Source organism: Alligator sinensis, unplaced genomic scaffold, assembly GCF_000455745.1.
Source record: "Alligator sinensis unplaced genomic scaffold, ASM45574v1 scaffold749_1, whole genome shotgun sequence".
Classification (NCBI taxonomy): domain Eukaryota; kingdom Metazoa; phylum Chordata; order Crocodylia; family Alligatoridae; genus Alligator; species Alligator sinensis.
Window position 1 is genome coordinate 57874 of NW_005843319.1, and position 19911 is coordinate 77784.

General features: G+C 37.2%; 1 long non-coding RNA gene across 1 annotated transcript; it reads right to left on the bottom strand.

The window, feature by feature from the left end:
• Window positions 1-7942: 7942 nt before the first annotated feature.
• On the bottom strand, window positions 7943-16057 carry LOC112548609. The gene is made up of 3 exons (XR_003092272.1): window positions 15722-16057; window positions 11927-12051; window positions 7943-8060 (listed from the first exon to the last, which is right to left on the bottom strand). It is a non-coding gene; the product is annotated as an uncharacterized LOC112548609 (long non-coding RNA).
• Window positions 16058-19911: the final 3854 nt, after the last annotated feature.

The window sequence follows — 19911 nt, forward strand, 5'->3', positions numbered from 1 at the left end:
TAAATGCATTTATGGTACAGGACAAGGCAGACGTTGGAGGGAGCGTGGTCATTTGCAAGGATTCTACCACATGTAGTGGATATGTCCCAGAATTAAACTGCTCTGGAAGAAGGTTGGAGACATGGTGAGGAAAATAATAGGATGCCAACTATTAATAACCCTTAGTGTTTCTACTGAACCTTCCTGAGTACTCTGCAACATACATGTGTCACAGAGAATAGATCACTCATCTTCTAGTGGCTGCAAGAATTACAATAGCAGCTAGAAGAGAAGTGACACTCCTAAAATCACTGACTGGTTTTTAAAAGCTTGGGAAGTTTTAGTGATGGAAAAGTTATCCTATCAAGTCAGTGTTCTGCAAGGCTGAAAGCAAAAAGACTGGTAATTTAGTGGAATCTTTTGGAATTTGCTATAAAATAAACATTACCTGCATCCAACCCAGAAAATCTGAGAGACTGTTTTTGAATGCTGAAGTGCAAGATCTATGAGTGAATGCTTGGGGATAAATTTAAAATCAATTTAGATATTAAAAGCAGAAGACAAGAAGAAGGTGAGATTTGTGTTATGCAGAGTTCTAGGGGGGGCTGAATTATTGTATCGAAATGACACAGGGGCTTGGCATCATCAGAAACACTGAGGAACTATGGGGGACTTGGGGGAGGAGAGGAGGGAACACAAGATTTCTATGGACAGTAATTTAGTTGTGGTAGCACTGTTGATAGAAGATTATTGTCTGTCTTTGTATATATTTTGCGGCATTTTAATGTTAAATCTGTTATTTTATGGGTTGGATTAATTAATAAATAAAGATTTTTAAAAAGTGAATCTAGTAGAGACTAGTGCTTATACCAACAAAAACGTTTATTTTCCAGTATAGCTTAATGATTCCCTAGGTGGAAAAGCTACATCAGATAACGGACTTTTTTTTTTTTTTTTTTTTACTAATGTAACTATGTATATCTTATACTGTTTTACCAGTATAACTATGTATATCTTAACTGTGCTGGTTAGGTGCGGTATTTCTTTTCTTCTATTTTTATTCTCCATCTCTCTAAATAATGTAAGTTTTCCAGCAAAACCTTTTAAGAGTAGATATGCCAAACCCAAAATATGAGACAGTAGAGGAATATAACAAATAGAAAACCACAGGGTTAACAATTACGCAGTTATTAGCTAGGTAATATGCATTGGTCAGAGTATAACAGTTGATTAACTGTTGCCTTCTGTAGCAATCTTTTTGTCAATGGACACCATTAAGCGAACAGTACTGAGGTGGTTGAATTGGTAAATTACAAAAAATTACTTAAAATTAAAGGGGATTGTGAGGGATTGACCAAAATAGTATAAAATAGGCAGGGTAGTGGCAGGTGAAATTATGTAGACCAATGCAAGGTAGTGCACCTTTCAATTACTTCTTGATATCACTATTTTAAATGAGCTATAAATTTTGGGGGAAAAGACTTAGTTGTCAAAAATGTCTCTTGTCTGTAAATATCCTCTCAATGTACAGCAGTAGATAAAAGAATAAGGAAGTAATTAGTGTGGAATAAAGAATGGCAGAAAAACATATCACTGAAAATATTATAATCACAGCATATGAAGACAGTGATATATTATAACCTAGAACACTGCTTTCAGGTCTAGTGGTCTCCGTTCAAAAAAGACATCAATAGAAATGGTACTAAAATTTGCACCAAAAAATAGGATAGAAAGACCACCTAGATGAGAAGAGTTTACATGACTTGGATATTTTAATTAAAAAAAAAGAAAAAAAAGATTGAATATGTTGGGCAAAGAGAGTATGCCTGGTATAGACAAATTAATAAATGATTCAGGATAAGATCAGTTGAGTACCTAAGTGTCCTTTCTCATGCTCTAAGGGAAGAAGGCAGGCACTGTAACTTTAAGGCAAAATATTTAAAGCTGAGAATTTGAAATTTTGTTTTAAAATCTGTAATAAATCTGTAACATTCATTGTCAAAAGATTATCATTGGAGATAGGACCGGAACTCAATATGCATGACAGGAATGCTCAAAGTTATTTAAGAAAAGTGAAAAGTAAGGAAATGCATAAATACATAAAACAAAACTTCTCTAGCATATCACATCAAAAACAGTGCTAAAAGGCTACTATGCAGTAGCGTCACTAAAAAGGCATGCACCGGCACACAGGCACAGTAGTGCTGGTTATTGTGCATTAATTTAGTATGCGGTTATACACGTACTAAAATTAATGCTCTGCAACTTTGGCATATTAATGAATGTGTAGACACTCCCACTGAGTATTAGAGCAGCATAATCCTGGCAAAATTACACATATATGTGACAGCAGGAAATAACACTCTAACAAGCAATGAGTCCCTGCCATTTTGCAAGTTTATTTGATCAAGTGGTCCAGTCAATCCTCTGATTTACACAAAATCAGAAATCACAGAACCTGTGCCTTCCTCCTCACCCAACAGATAAAAATAGCCAATAACCAAAAGTAAAATATAAGTAAATTAAATATAAAGTAAGATAGAAGCTTGCCAAAGGCCTAATTTTTTCAGTCTTTATGATGGACAGCTATAGACCCAGTTTGCTTTATTTGAGGTTTATGCATGCCTGTGCATGGGAAAATGGTGGTTGATTATCATTTCATAGTTTCATAGTTTCATAGTTTTAGGGTCGGAAGGGACCTAATAGATCTTCTAGCCCGACCCCCCGCCAGGGCGGGAGAACAACAAAAAATTTCATGTTGGATAGATTATTTCTGGAATTGATCAAAACTCCGAATTCCTGATCCATGGGAAATGCCAACATTCCAATCCATTACAGCGTTCCAGAATGAAACTTTAAAAAACCTGAACTTGCCTAAGAAAAGGGAAGGTGGGGGAGGGGGAAGGAAAGTTATTTAAATTTTACTAACCAGGGATTAGATAAGACACAAGTTGAACTTTTAGTATGTTTCATTTTTCCAAAACAATACAGAGAAGCTGGCTGCTCCCAGTTCTGGGAGACTTTTGGACTACCGCTTATATAATCAGGGACAATTAAAAATTAATAAAGTAATCTCCCAGATTTGGAAGCAGTTATAGATTAATAAATTAACCCCCAGAGTTGACAATTATAAATGCATAAAATAATCTTCTTGAGCTAGGGGCAATTATAAAATAAAAAAGATTAACAAGTATTGAATACATTTGTCAAACAAGACGAGAGGCTGAGATGCTGAAGTGTCCTATCCACTTAATGTTTTGCAGTAGGATGTTGCAGTGTGTAAAAATGCACCATTAAATTAAATAAGTGGCATTCATGGACATCTGCAGCTCTGACAGTCTCAAGTCTGAAGATCACAGACATACTAGTCCTCAAAGCAGTCTAGTCAATCATGTCATGGTGATTTACGATTGCACCTTTCCAAAACTAGTTGTAAAGTTTGAGGATTTGAAAATGGATTAGGTGAGCTGGCAACAGTGTAGAAAAAGAACATTGTGTAAAACTGACTTATAATTGGCCAGCAGTATAATGGCATAGATACTAAACCTAAATATACTCATGAATACACTGACTAGCACCCAGGTGGTAGAAAAGAAGGGCAGTATATCACTGTATGAAGCTTATGAAGTTACTTAATATAACCCATATGAGCATTGCCTAGAAACAGCTTGCTGAACATGCCCTTTTTCCTGGCAGTGTTACTGAAAACCAGATGAGCTATAATTAAACCTGGGTCACTAAGGAGAGAAACAGTGGTTTTAATCATTGTGCCATTTATATTCCTGCAAATAAGTAAATCAAACATACTGTGTGAAGGGCAAATGTAAAGCCTTTCAGCCAAAGTCAAACTTAGGGGGAAAACAAATCTCTGTAAATCTGTTGCTTGTGCTACAGGCATCCTGTACAGTCAAAAAATAAAAAAGCCAGGCTGGGAATGGGGGTAGGGATATTGATGGTGGAGGAAAACATAATTTAAAAAATGCAAGCTATTTACTTCTACAGTGCTATTGTGATATACTGTGATTGTTCCCATTCAGATTCTTCAAGTCCTTTGCCCTGCCCAAGTTTGTAAAAAGAAGCTAGAGTTATAGTCTCCCTCATTTAGCAATACCTAGATGATATGGCTATTACAATATCAATATTTTGAACTTGGGAAAGAAGCAGTAAAACTATGTCCTGTGAAGGAGATGCATAGGGACACAAACTAGGTGTTAAGAGCAATTCTACATGGGGATGTCACACTTTTGCCCTACTCACATACTATTTTTAACTCTTGCTTGACACAGCATGCTACCTGATATGCTTGGATTAGCTTAAAAGAAAACTGCGGTGCAATTAGTATATAAACAAATATTGTATGGAGCAAAAAGCCTAAGCAACTATTCAAGAAAATAATATACCTAAATTAAAGCATATGAACATTCCCATACATTTCTAGTACTTTGCTGAATCAATACAGTTCTCTTGAATAGGATCTCAATTATAATTGTAGAATTAGCCAAGCAGTGGGAAAGTGTTATTTTGATATTTTGACCAATCTCCTCAAAAGTTCTTCTCCAGCTTTTCTCCAGTTCTTGATAAACAATAATCAACCTGGCCAGACAAGAATGTTCACTAGCAGTCCTATATATATAGGGGTAGAATCATTACCCCTAGGTCCCTTTTCCTGTGTGTATATATATACAGAGAGAGAGAGAGAGAGAGAGACAGAGAGAGAGATTTATAGATATATAGATATAGATTCCTATATCTCTAGGTATCTATAGATTTATAGGTATCTATAGATAAGTATAGATATCCATAGATCTCTCTCTCTCTCTCTCTCTCTCTCTCTCTCTCTCTCTATATATATATATATATATATATATCCTTTCTATATTCCTGGTAAATATTTTCACCAGAGAATACATACAGTTTTCCTAGGTGTCAGTCACAAATCAAGGACATTGCTTTATATCCATCAGTCCTCTAGACTTCATGAATGAAGGAATTGATACCATAATCTGCAGCTCATCTTGACAGGGGTAGCTGCTAGAAACAAATAATCTCTTTTTCCCCCTAAAGAAGTGATTTGTAACCAGGGACCCATGATACCCTGGGGTACCATGAGGTCCTGTCAAGGGTGTCTTGGTGTGCCACATAATGTTAGCGCTGTTAGGTTTACAAATACAATTTGCGATATAAACCCAGAGATTTGAAATAGAAGTCCATAGTTGTCTGAGTTCTTTGCAACACAAAAACTGCTCTTTTTTTCTGTAGCCAAAAATGAGTGAAAACTAAGAGCTAGCATTATGCAAGGGGTGCCTCAAGTCTAAAAAAGTTGAGAACCACTGTCCTAGAGCAAGTCCTCTAAAAAAAATTTCCTATGAATAACTATGAACTGTGCAGTTTAGCGTGATACTGTGAATCCTACCCTCATGAGTATTTATGGGACAGGCTTGGAGGAGCTTGAACAAGTAGCTGAATTACAGGAGGGCAAATGAGCTGCTAGCCCCAGCCGCCAACTTAGGTGCAGAAAAAACAGCTCCCATACTGTCCTGACTGTTGCCACAGGCAGCCCAGCTGCAGCTGCTTCCCCCAGGCACTGCTGCCTCCCACGGCACTGAACTGCCTAGTTATGCCATTGGCCTGAACAGGAACTTGGACACAGCAGCATGTGCCAGGAGTGGATACAAGAAGGAATGGCAAGTATAGTACATCAGCCAACTCTGCCCATTTTGGATGAAGGGCATATGGTGGCTCAACACAGGCTACTAAAGCCCTGAAGTTACAAAAGCAGTCCAGATAACCATATCCACATGCATTGACTATCCCACATTTAAGTAAATAGAAAATATTTGCAGAAGCTATACTGTAAGCTCTTTGAAAGAATGCATGTCAGTACCTCCAACTTATGTCAGGTGGAATTGTGCTGAAACAGACATGGACTGCCTCCTAAAAAAGGAATCAGTGTAGCTGTGTTTTTTGTGCACTGCACCCAAGCTAATTAACTCTATCTTTAGGGGAGCTAATTAGCCCACCTATATGCTGCCCTAAGGCGCACATCTTTCTTCCAATTTGGGAAGGAGCATGCATGGGATAGCATGTCTAGCGTGATAAGTTAATGATATGGACTTGACTTATAGATTCATAGATTGTTAGGGGCTGGAAGGGACCTTGCAGATCATTGGGTCCAGCCCCTCCCTCACTCTGGGCAGGAGTGAGAACTGGAGTTAAGTGACTCCAGCAAGGTGACTGTCCAGTCTTGTCTTGAAAACCTCCAGGATAGGTGACTGCACCACCTCTGGAGGGAGTTTATTCCACAGTCTGGACACCTTGACTATGAAGGAGTTTTTCCTGGTATTAAGCCTGAAGCAGCCTTCCAGGAGTTTGTATCCATTCGTTCTGGTCTTCCCCAGGAGTGCCCTAGTGAACAGTTGTTCACCAAGCTTCTGATGCTTTCCTCGGATATAGTGGTAAGCCACTTTCAAGTCCCCTCTCAACCTTCTCTTCTTTAAGTTAAAGAGGCCCAAGTCCTTCAGCCTTTCCTCGTACGGGTTGCCTTGCAAATCCTTGATCATACGGGTGGCTCTTTTCTGGACCCTCTCAAGTTTTTCCCTGTCCTTATTGAAGTGCGGCTCCAAGATTTGGATGCAATACTCCAACTGCAGTCTCACCAGTGCTTTGTACAGCGGGAGTATCACTTCCTTAGTTTTACATGAGATGCATCAGTTGATGCATGCCTGCGTGTTGTTTGCCCTGCTGACCACCGCCTCACACTGACGGCTCATATTCATGTGATGGTCAATCATTACCCCTAGGTCCCTTTTAGCCGTGGTGCAAGTCAAGCTGTCACCACTGAGCCTGTTTGTATGTTGAGGGTTGTTTGCAACCAGATGGAGCACCTTACACTTGGAAGTGTTAAACTTCATGTGGCTCTGCTCTGCCCAACTCTTGAGCCTGTCCAGGTCCACCTGTATCTGCAACCTATCTTCTGATGTGACCACACTGCCGCTTAACTTGGTGTCTGTGGCATGGGTCTGATTGGGTCTCCAGGAATCCCAAATTGCATCATTACAGCTACTCCCTGAGTGGTAGAACTAGTCACTGTGGTATACAGCAGGAATTCTATTCCCACCTTGGGTCTAAGCACCGCTCCCCCATCCCCTGACATTAGGCAAGCAAACTGCAGACTTTGGTCATTTGCAGACTATTGAAGCTTACTGATCACATGTTTAGAGGAGAAGAGAAAGCAGCAAAGTGAAAATAGCCCAGCCATAGGTTAGCCATCTCCACCTCCTGGAATCTCCAAAGTATGGGTGTAAGCGCTTCCTCTCCTACCATTCACCCCCTGCAAAGCATGCTGGGTTGGGTGTTCACTTCTACCCCTTGGTGCTGGAGCTACAGCACTTCACACAAATGTGAATCAGTTTTCAATCCGTGACATTTGAGAACCGTTTGTTTTTTTTGCCAACCAGAAAATAACAATAAGGATTACCTGGCTTTATATTGTAGATGTGTATACATCTTGATGAGGCAGCTAAATTGTTTTATACTTGGGTAAAGGAGAAATTGTGCATTATAAAATTATGATGTTACTATTCTTTGATACCAGTTTAGTTTGAATATGGATTACTAGTGTGCTCTCCTGACCAGTCGGAAGACTTTACGCTATTTGCACAAGGATTTCCATAATTGAACGTGCAGGAGGCCAATTACTCATTCACCCATATATTTTACATTTTTCTTTTATAAATAGTATTTGTATTTGTCTGGTTTTTAATTTAGAGTAGTGTTTCATATTCACTTGGATTGGCATGTTAAACATGTAAAATTATAAACAAATAAAGCTAGTTTATATTTAGTCTTCAGTGAATAATTGCATTTTAAAGATACATCTCACATTACCATTGTTATACAAAAAATAAATCTTTGATTAGCATTGAAGCTAATATTCCCATTAGCACTTTTTATAAAACACTAGGCAATCTGCACAGTATGCTGTTGAACCTGAGCTGGTTCATCTCGTCAGGTCTCCTCTCCCTTTCATACAGTAAAGTCCCAATGCTTTCAGAGGTCACCATCTGTTATAGGAGAGATGTCTGTGATATCACATGGACAAAAGTTTATGACTTAATTAGATGAATAAACAGGAAGATGAGCTGACAATAAACATTACTTCTGTTGATAGTTTATTTGAAGCACTGAACAACATTTTACAAAATGTAGAGAATCAAATTCAAAGCCCTTATTACCATTCAGACAATTATATTGAATTCTTAATCCTTCAGTGAGTATCTAAGAATTTTACTTAGGCAATAATATTGTCTTGAGTCCTTTTTATGGTTCCTTGTAATTCCTAGCATTTAGGACTGGCCTGGGGTGCAGCTACCTGGGTATGATATCAATGAAAACAGAATGGCTTCTGAGAAATGGACAGAGGGATCTAATCTCATCTGCTTTTCCCCTCCCACTCATTCCCCAATCTTTATTTCTGACATGGGTATATTTCTATGCTCCACTGCACCTTTGATATATTTAAGAGAATAATTTTAAAACAAAATAATTGGCAAACTATTGTCCCAAATTAGGAAATTCTAGCTGACAAAATAACAGATGAAGAATCAAGGCTTTATTGTGGGCTTTCTACCTCAAAAACTGAGGGTTCAAAAATTTGGTTTTAACATGATGTGTGGAAATCCTACAGAACTGAGTGATACAGAATGTTCAGGGTTGGAGAAGTGCAAGTGAGGCCCTAATTTGAAGTAATGGGCCAAACTGCAGCCACCAGTGGTGATCTCCACTGTAGCAGGTTGGACTGGGAAGGGAGGTCATCTGTCAAATTAATGTATCTTGGGACATTTTAAATTGTTCCACAGACATCAACATAAAAATCCTATCATAATTACTAATGTCACCTTGGTCAGAAAATAGCCAGAACAAATTTCATAAAATACACCTGAAAATAATACAAAATCTGCCCTTTAAACAGTAAATTAAATAGTGGATTTTAAAATATTTATTCACATTAAAATAGTCTCACAGGAATACATTAAATATGCCAATATCCTCTCTGTAAGAACTCATTAAGTTGTTATGAATTACAGAGCGAGATGGTTTTGATTTTCAGGATTTTCTTGATGACTTCATTTACAAAGTCTGTTTATCAGAACCAGAGTGCAAGCATCTTTGTACATGGTTGTGACATGCAGTATCTGACACACACGAATTAAATTTTAAATTGTTTAACAGCTGAAATACATTTCTGTTGTATAAAGGTTTCCATATTCAGTGTTATCTCAAATAGGCACAAGTCTACAAGTCAATGTGCTGCTTAATATAGTCTGATACAGAGAAACCATCCTTTGGCTGCAGTTCTACCCAAGATGAAATGAAGTCCAAAACTCACACTAATTTGTTTTGAAAGAGCATAATATCAGTCCTTATGCTGATCTGTTAAAATGTGAATCGGTGTTGCACTAAGAATTTTCTATTTTGCACACTATCAAAGGCAAGTGATAGAAAGTAGACATTGACATGAACTAAAGAAAATTATAAAAAGAAATGTTCTTTCATAATTTTTCATCCTGTGTTTGTCTGTCCCGACATATTAATTTAATGTGTATTTTCCCCCATCCTCTGAAATCCTAATTTAAATATGAATCAAAAACAGTTCTTACAAACAGTACAGAGTTGTCCATTTAGCAATCTTATTATAGTAACTGTGTGTCATTATTGTTAGCTCGGTGGGTTCTCTCAAATATACAACATTAATGTATAAATCCATTGATGCACCGGATAGTTGATATATTTAATTTTTTTATCCTACTGAACATAGATATTTACTTTTATATATAAAAATCACAAATGCAACAAAATCTTAATTTACAGTGATATGAAAACCCATTGTGAATTAATTAATTGAGTAGTATATCTATGAACAGACTGAGTTACCCGACTGCTACTTGGATGCTTCAGCTTAAAATATAGATATTCAGTAGTCCCATTCAGCTTCCATCTATTATTAGAGGCAACTAAATGATCTAAGTCTATACATTTCCACAAGTTAATTACAGTAGGAGCCAATCTCGCCTGTTCTAGTAGGTATTATCAGAATATGCCTAACAGATCAAGCTTCACATAAGAAAAGAGTTGGGGTTAAGTAAAGAGATGGTTCTTGTGTCTTCCTTATAAAATAGCCCTCTAGTCAGAGTACTTATCTGACTTATAGGAAAAGCAGAGAAGTTCAAGCTCATGTTGAAGCATTTTCACTTCTGATTAATAATGAATTATTAATAGGATGGGCAGAAAAAGAGGGAACGTGGGAAGAAAAGAGTCAAGAAGTTTATCCAAGGTGTGGCATATTTAAGATCAACTCCCTGGTATGATGAAGATTAAACCATGGAAAGTGGAACAGCTAACTGCTGTTCAGCTCAGGGGACAGGAGTTTGTTTTGAGGGGTAGCAGAATTGGGTTCAAATACACACTAAAACCAGGCAGAGCTGATGCTTAAATTTGGGTCTCCAATATACAAAGCACCATTTGTTATAAATGGGTTTGTTGCTGCATTTTCTACAAGAAAGGATTGGCCTAACTCCAATTTATGACTGAATTTTGAATGGAGGGAAGTCCCTCTTTCCACCTCAGAGTTTGGCCTGACTCCTGTCTTTGGCTTTCCCTTCCAGCCAAATTACCAGGAAAATCCCTAGCCACTTTCCTGGCTCTTATGTACCCCATGTGTAGATACCCACCCCTTCTGAAGGATTGTACAGAGAGCCTTGGCACCTAATTCAGAGCTGGAGGTTATATTAGGTAGCAGGACACTTACTTGAGATAGTCACTGAGCCATGGTCCCTTTTGTTAATCTATCCATAAGAGCTTGGTTGAAACCCAATGAAAATAATGGGAATAGTTACATTGAGTCTGGCTTTGTCCACAGATGAAAAATTAATTAAAAATGATTTATTTATTCTGACAGTTGTAGTTTAAAACTGGAGATCCTGAGATCATTTCTTCTAAGCAGAGCTCCATTGATTTCAGGATCTGAGCCTAAAAATGTATAATACTTCAAAATAGGCTAGTAAATGTAGAGCAATATACCTGTATTTTGCAAAAGTAATGAAGTCTTAATATGAGACCTTTCTACAACATAGCTATTAAATCTGTGCTGAAAAGTGCAGAAAGACATTAGAGAGTTTTGTGAGTTATAAGTATGTGGATTAGCAAAGTGCTGTTTTTTATACACTAAAGGGATTCTGGTGACAACATAATAAACCACAAAAGCCTTGCTAATGCAATATGTATTAATGGCCCTGGTTGTAGTTTAGTAGTTTTTTTTATTTTATGGATTAGGCAATACTGTGTATATGCTTCAAGATACTTTGTTTTTTTTGTTGTTCCTTGGTAGAAATTTGCACTGAATTATGTGTCTCTTTTTTTCTTTTCCCAACAATTTTTTTTTCTTCTTTCAGTATAATACTCTCTCTCTCTCCACCCTCCCCCCTTGATTAATGCCTGTTACTAGAGATAGGACAGCCTTTTGACTATTTGATTCCTATTAGTATTGTGTTTGCTAAACAAACTGTATTTGTGAGACTTTCCTTACCTGATGTCAGAGCTGTGATCCATAGTTTATCTATGTTGTAGTTAATTACCTCATTAAAATATCTAAAAAAGGCTCAATTCAACTCTTTTACTCAAATCAATGTGAGTTCTCAGCACACAACGAATAAAAGATAAAACTCACATTGCTTCTTTACACCCATATTACCCATAGCAAATCGTCTCTCTTCAAACATCATCTTGTTTCTAATGATTTAGTTATCATATTGCTATTTCAAAGGAGCAAGGAAGTCTCCCAAGTGCATTGCCAGATACTTTTTTCCACAAAAGGTTACTGATTTTTCATATGCAACTTAACTTGTTTAGCCATGATTATAAAAAAAAAATACAACAGTAAGGAAACTACCTTAATAAAATAACCAAGCAAAATGTTTTCCAGGATGTCTCTGACCTCACTTCATATTTTGTTCTTTCTTTAACCAACTGTAGGTGAAACTGCTTCCAAATAGCAAATCCAATAGCAATGGTATTCTGTAAGTGAATTGCAAAATATCTTTTATTGGTAGTGAGCACAGATGGTCTTCCATGTAACCAGTGGGTCAAACAAGCATTTAATGTCAAATATTTGAGTTCATGAGCCGACATATGTTTGACTGAACCATGCGTACCAGTTATAGTTTCATGAATACTGATATGTTTCAAATATAGTCAATGCTCTAGGATTGTCAAGATATGCACATTTTTTTTTCCTTTCTATGCTTGACTATCTCTTAAGCACATGATGATGGAAGCATAAAATTGTTCTTGCAGAAATCATAGTGCAGTGCTGAAATAATTCAAATAATCGAATGACACAATATCATATTGTTTTCCTCAAACCAAACTTTCTCTTTTGCCTGCTTTACCTGTAACAACTTTGTTGTCTTTTTCTCCTACATGCAGAACAGATACCTATTTTACCTTATTTCTTACACCATGCATCAAAGTAGCCAATATCATTGTTTATATTAATAGACATTTTAGAACCGTGGACAATTTTTTATTACGTTTTTTATTTAATATTTCATTCATATTGTTCAGACTTAATATGTTGCTTTTTTCTTAAGGATAGATTTTTCAGCTTTATTAAGATTCAGTAATACCTTACACATTGCCTAACATCATTAAAATAATGAACTATGCACAGAGTTAAGTATTACTTAACCTGAGCAAAGGTGATAAAATCTCTTTCTTAATTTGTAAATTCCTCCAGCAAGGATGGTATCTCCCTGTGTGAGAGAGGCATTCTGGATTGGCTTTTTTTGTGGATTAGTCATTTAAATTCCATTCCAGTCTGTTTACATACCTAAATTACTAACCTGGATCTCATCCTGCTTATCTTTTTCCAGATTGTATAAATTCACATTAAATTCTTATTCTCAACCATATTGCATTTAAAAATAGATGAAATATCATTTTCCCTTATGCCCATACAAACATAAATATGTCACTGTTGGCTGTGCCATTGTTATTTATTTTAAAGAGACTTAGAGTAGCACAGATCAGTTTATAAGTTGCATCAAATGACAACAGTTACTTTTACCTCCTTTGATAATTATTCACAAGATGAATAAAACACTAGATGTTAGACTAGTATGTCTTCCTTGTGAGTTTTGTTTACTTGAAATAAATCCCAATCTATCAATAAATTGAGAGTATGTTTGTGGGGGCAATTGTTTCTTGAGCTTTATTTATACTTTGATTACTCTAAGGAAGAAGGCTTCAGCTCATGAATATGCAGAGGTTCAGTTTTAAATCTCTGTGAAAAAAGAGGAGTGCTTTCCCAGATTGCTTTCTTGGAATAAAGAGACTCTCTTTCAAAAATAATGAACAAAGAAATTTAGCCTCAGGATATCCTATAAATGCAACTGCCAGTACTATAAAAATGCTGTACAAAAAATAAAATGCATTTTCCTGTTGAATAAATGTTGGACATAATCTGTACTATAGTTTAAAGAAAAAAAACTGGCACAGTTACTGTATTATTTTCATTTAAGCCTCTGTGGCTTTGAACCACAAACATTTACACTTATGCTTAACTTTGATTATGAATGTGATCCCATTGACTTTTACACATTTGAACAATTGAAACCTGGTCACATGCTTTAGTAGAGTTTTTCATTTCATATCAAGTGGACTAATGCTAAAAACACTGAATTTCATTTTCACAAAACATTAGCCAGAGTAACAATTTTAGATTTTAAAAATTACTCTAAAAAGCTTTAGCTTTACACTAAAAGGCTATAGTTTCAGCCACCTTTATTTATCCCACTAATTTGTTCTCAAGTTCATTAGAAAATCCACTGATTTTCTCAATCTGATTCTTCTTTCTAATTCTAATTTTGCACAAGTCGATCAGTGACACTACACATGCTTTGTAATCACTGATCAGACAAGACTCAAAGATTGAGAGATATGAATACCACCAGCAATATGAACTGGCCAGCATATGCAGTGGTTTAGCAATATAAATGGCTTCAATATTAGGGGAATATTCAATCTAATTGAGAGTGAACGATCAGGATCAGAATAAGGGAAACAATTGTTTCAGTAGAAACTGAGATAGATTTGAAAGAGCAGGTTATGGGAGGTGACAGAAGACTGGGAGACAGAAAAAGAAGTCTTTCAACAGTCCAATAAGTCTAACTCTTTTTTATCACTAAATAGATGCTATAGCGAGATACGAATTTAGCAGGGACATTTTAGCCTCAGGGACTTCATAAGAAAAAGCTAACTCATCAGATTGCCTTTCTTTCATTGATCATTCCAGAAACTTTCATGGTTTTATTTACTTTTTTAAAATTCATCATATCCACATTTGACCTAGATCTCAACAATAAACTTCTACAGCTGTAAACACAATAGGTAGGAAGATGTTTTTCACAGTCTGATTCTATACATAACCTTTGCGGTATGAATGGCAATGATAGAGACTATCTGGAGACTTAAAATTGTGAAGAGGATGACTCACAACAAAATGATAATCAATTCAGCAGCATATAGAATGGTTTGTTACTAGTTACTGAAAAAAGCAGCAACCTGGAGACTGCAAACAATCGTACTGATTGTGAAAAGGTTCTGTAATTTTCACAGTAAAATATGTCCATGTAGCTTTCCTATTTTTGTTTAACTCTTCTTTAAATGGCTGCCTATTTTTACGCTCCCCATGATTTATACTTTATAATCTAGGAAAACAGATGTGTTGAAAGACAGTAACAGAGGTGGAATAAATAACCATAAAATAGAACATTATAAAGGCAGATCAGATTGTACTTTGCATCATATATTTTTCAGTGAATTGTTGATACAGCAGTTCTAAATAAATGATACTACACAAGACTACTATTAAAATTTGTATCTGGTTGTTAAGCAGTCTATGGAAATAAGGCTACTAACTAGTAAGTTGTGTCATATGAAACTATAAAGACCATAAAGTATAGTAATTTAAGTCAAGGAATTGGGAATCAAGCATTCATGATTCTATTTATAACTCTTCTACTGTATCACTGCGCAATCCTGGATATCATTCATCTGAGAATTCTGAAATAAATAAATGTATTATAGTGGAGAAAATGATGACTGCGCCCCACATCCCCACCCAATTTGAATTTTAACTCTTTTGTTGAATTCTAGTTATAAATCAAAAGTCTGTGGCACCTGATCATCAGTAATCAAAACCAACTCTTGTTTAAATTAGGATCTGTCTTACTTGGCTCTATTTTGTGATTACATAAAAGACTACCCATTGTGAATAGGTAGCATAAACTTGCAAATTTATGCAATACTATGCTTTATGCTATTGAACACAAAAAGACGTCAGAGAAGATAAATAGCCTCTAGATTATCCTGTAATTGCAGTTAGTCTTACTTGCATTTATTTCATAAATATTAACTTCAATGACATTTTGCACAGACCACTTTATGTTAGCAAGTGTGCAACAAATATACTAAATATGTTATACTTAAATAACATCAACATCATAATGCATACTGAGAGCAGGTATGAAAATAAAGTGGTTGAGACATAGAAAAGTGGCCTGAACACAAGCGTGAAAGCCAAGAATTCCAAATTTTTAATCTTCACTCCTTATATTACTAGGATAGTTAATTTCCTTGTTTTGGATTCTCCATTTATAAAATTAAGATAATACTCGTTTTTTACCTTGCATGTATGAACGGTCCCTTACATTAGGAAGATCAGAGAGTTACAAACTAACCCAAGAATTGGCAGTTGGATCTGCTGCAACTTCTTTTCCTTGTAATGAACACAGGATTTATGATAAAGCAGTTTTCATGGGAAATGGCCATGATGACAGAAATTCTTGATTTTAGCATCATCCAATTCAGGGTATAACTGGAGGAGAAACAAACTTTGAAGAAAAAAGACCAATATTTTTTAATAATAACAGAAAACTAGGAAAACATAAACAATAACAGGTTCTCCATGAGTTGTTACTATCCAAGAAAGAGATATTACAATTAAAAGCAGCCCAGTGTTCAGCAACATTCAGAAAAGCAAATGGAAAGTTAGGAGTTATTCAGAATGAAATTAAAATCAAAGTAGATAATGTCACTGTGCCACTGTTTAAATTTAAATCTATGGTAAACCCACACTATGGCTAAGTACAGACATTCAAAAAGCCCGAGGCAAACTAGATTTAAGTTGCACCATTTTCGGTAAGCAGCATAGGTTAGATTGGTAGTGAACCTATCTAATCTATGCCGATATAGGTTAGATATTAACTAAAATGAATTATTTTTGTAGAAATGATTTCCCCTCTCAAATTTTTCCCAGACTTAAAATTCTACCTTAAAAATAGCTGAACCTCATTTTTAAATGTAATATCCTTTCCCTTTTTTTAAGAAAAGGAAAAGTCTGACACAGAAATTTCCTTAGGACACAGGAGACAGGCATGACTTATCAAAAGAAGTTCATTTCTCAGATAAATATATAATTAGGGAAAAGAAATGGTATATTATGTACCCAAAGGACTGCCACACAAGTCTCTCAAGTAAACACACCATGTAGTTAGGCAGTGTTTGCAAAAGTGTAATTAAGGAAATATATACAATAATTTACCTTGGAAACTAAGAGACATGTCTCTAGGTAACTAAATAATTAGTAAGGTGTTTTTTTAACAAGTATTATGTACCCTATAGACCTGAGCAGTGTTTTTAATTCCTGGCTGGTTCTGTTATTATATAATTGGAACACATGCAATAGTTATTAAAATCAACTTGAAATACTGCACACAACAGTAAATTATTATTAGACTGCACAATATTGAGAGCTTTTTTTTCAATGCCAGAAATTAATAGAACATAATAGCGATAATGTGGATTAAGTGAATGACATATTTTATATAAGAGCTTCTGACTATTACAGAATAAAAATAAAGAGTATGATTGCAAAATAGTTATTTATGTCATTGAGATATTTCCAGACTTTTATTTTTCAGATTTTATCATATTTTTCTCTGGGCTGAGACTTCATAGTCTCACCCGAAGGCTTTTATAGCCAAGTTAGAAATCTCTTAGAGATAATTTATAGAAGGTACATGTTGACATAAGAAATGGTAAGGTGCTACTATAATAGTGACATATTTCTTTTAAGTCGGTCCAGAATCAAATTTTTCTTTCTGATCTCATCTTGTATGACTATTCGTCAACACTTTTCTCCCACATTAACTGTATCATTGTATTCATTAGCATTAAATTAAATAGTAAAACTTTCATCCTAATCCTCTGTTTTACATGTTTAGAGTTTCCAGAAAAAAATTTTCTTCAAGGGTGAAAAAGAAATCCTGGGCCTTTATTTTGAGTTACATGAACTTAAAAGAAATACTACTTTTCCTCCATTAAAAATACATCAGCCCCCACACAGCAGATCAGCTTTAAACTTTGAAGCTGATCTGTTCTAAAAGAGGAACTTACATAACTTGCTAACTGGAAAAAAAAGGAGGTGGTTTTAAGTAAACAGTTATTAATTTCTTAAACAAACATAGAAGTGTGCTATGTAGGAATTTTACCAATGTAAGGTATATATTTCCAGAAAAACATACTTTGCACATTTATGAAGTTAAGGAAGCCTCTGTGAAAAGGCCAGTAAGCTTTCTTTGTTATTTTTTATGGACATTCTTACCACCTGCACACCTCATCTAGAGACAGTTTTAAAATGTAGTTATGTACTCACATTGCCTTTTATTTGGAATTCATGCATTCTTTGGGAAATGTGTATTTTGCTATCAGTTTAACCAAACAATTATCCTTTTTTTATTTTTATGCCAGGCCATTCCTTTAAATCACAGATAGGCCATTCCTTTAGAACACAGGTAGGCACTTACTTCCTATGCTTACTCATAACATCCACCATTTTAGCTAAGATTGTTATGGACACATGGAAGGGAAACTCAAATTATACCAGCATCCAATAATGGAGCACTTCAGTGCATAAGATGCTGTGCAGATCCATTCCCCTAAATGCAAGCTGAGAATACGTGTCTGATGAATCCATACTCCCGCTCTCATTGGTTCCATCGCTCTCAACCCTTCAAGATTCTCTAACAAACAAATATGATGTATCAGTCTTCATGTCTCAGTCTTTGAGGGTGTCACAAGATAAATTCATTTAAAAGTGATTTTATCTTGGTTGATTATAGGAGGCTGTTCTCTTATAACTAGATCAGGGGTGGGCAGAATATGGCCTGTGGGCTGGATCTGGCCCGCGAGACCATTCTATTCGGCCCATGGGGCCCCTAAAAAAATGTAGAAAACTAATATTTCTCTGCCTTTGTTTCCTGTCAAAAATGGAAGCCTGGTGGGCTCCCACAACAGCAGGGCCCACCGGGCCCCACCCCCAGCCAGAAGCCCCTGCTGCGGTTTCTGGGCTGGGAGCATGTGGCTGCCCCAGTGCGGGAGGCTCAGGTAACGGGGGGACCCTGGACAGGGAAGGAGCATGGGGGGGAAAGCAGCCCCTCCCTGCCCATGCCTGGTGCCCCATGCTGCAGCTGCTTGCAGCCCACGTGGGGCTGCCTATGCCTGCTCCGGACAGCCCCACACGGGCTGAGAGCACCTGCAGCATGAGGTACCGGGCGTGGGGTGGGGAGGGGCCGCTTCCCCCCCATGCTCAGCTTTTTCCTGGGCTTATCCCTCCCTGCAGCAGGGAGTGCCGGTCATGGGGCAGGCAAGGGGCCACTTTTCCCCATGCTCAGCACCAGCTTCCCTGCTGGCAAGCAGGGGGTTGGGGCTGAGCACTGCCCCCCGCCTGTACCGTGGGGCTGAGGGGTACTGGGAGTGAGTGGGCAAGGAGCCAGCGAGAGCACGGGGCCCGCACCAGTGCCCCAGGGCCAGTGCCGGTGGGGTCCAGAAGCGCGGGTTCCCAGCCGGCAGGGGCTCTATGGAGCCTGGTCAGCTCCTCCCTCCCTGCTGGTGCAGGCCAGCCTGACTCCACAGACCCTTGCCAGCCTGTGTTCTGCTCTGGTCCCCACCAGTGCTGGCCCTGTGACATTGGTCCCAAGATGGTAACCAGGGGGTGAGGCACCTGTCAAGCGGTGGGGCTATCCATGTGGCCCTCAACAGCCTGCAAAAACTTGGTAAGTGGCCCGCCACCCAAAATAATTGCCCACTCCTGAACTAGATGGAGTACCTAGCAAAGGGGTATGCTGGGCTAACCTCTTCGGCAATATTAAAAAACAAAAATCAATGTCTCATTAATTTCAGTGCATATGTGCTTTATTGCTCTTGTCTATAGAAGGGAACAGCACTATGTCTCAGAAGTTCTCTTTTATTAAATGCAGCTGACTTTTGTCAGTGTATAAGACTCATGTATCCTGATTTATTTACTAAAACACAACAAAGAAGCTAATTAAAAGGCTTTAAAAATTCTCAGTAGGGTGGAGGAGGAAGCTCATGTTTAAGGTTCAGCCCCACTGTTAATAATGGTAGCATGACAATGATACTGAATATTACATGGGGTCAGTAGTCTTACATCTAACTCAATTAGAAGTGAATTTATATGTCCATATCTACATGGGGCTTATGCCACTGTCAGCAAACTACAAGTCAGGACTGCAAAGAACTGCATAAATCCTACTGACTCCTGCAAACAGACAGGGTCCCAGAACCTCTCCCTTCCACACTTCTAATTGGCTGTTCTTTGTATCCCCTTGCATTGCATTATGGCTGCTATGAATTCCTACAATAAAACTTAGGTGTGACATTCAATCATCAGTTATTATTTCATGTTGTAGTAATACCCACTAATCCCAACTCAGGTTTGGCTCAATCTTTTTGCTTGGTCTGCTTAGTGGACCCAACCTGGATGTGGAGCCGGGGGGGGGGGGGGGGGGGGAG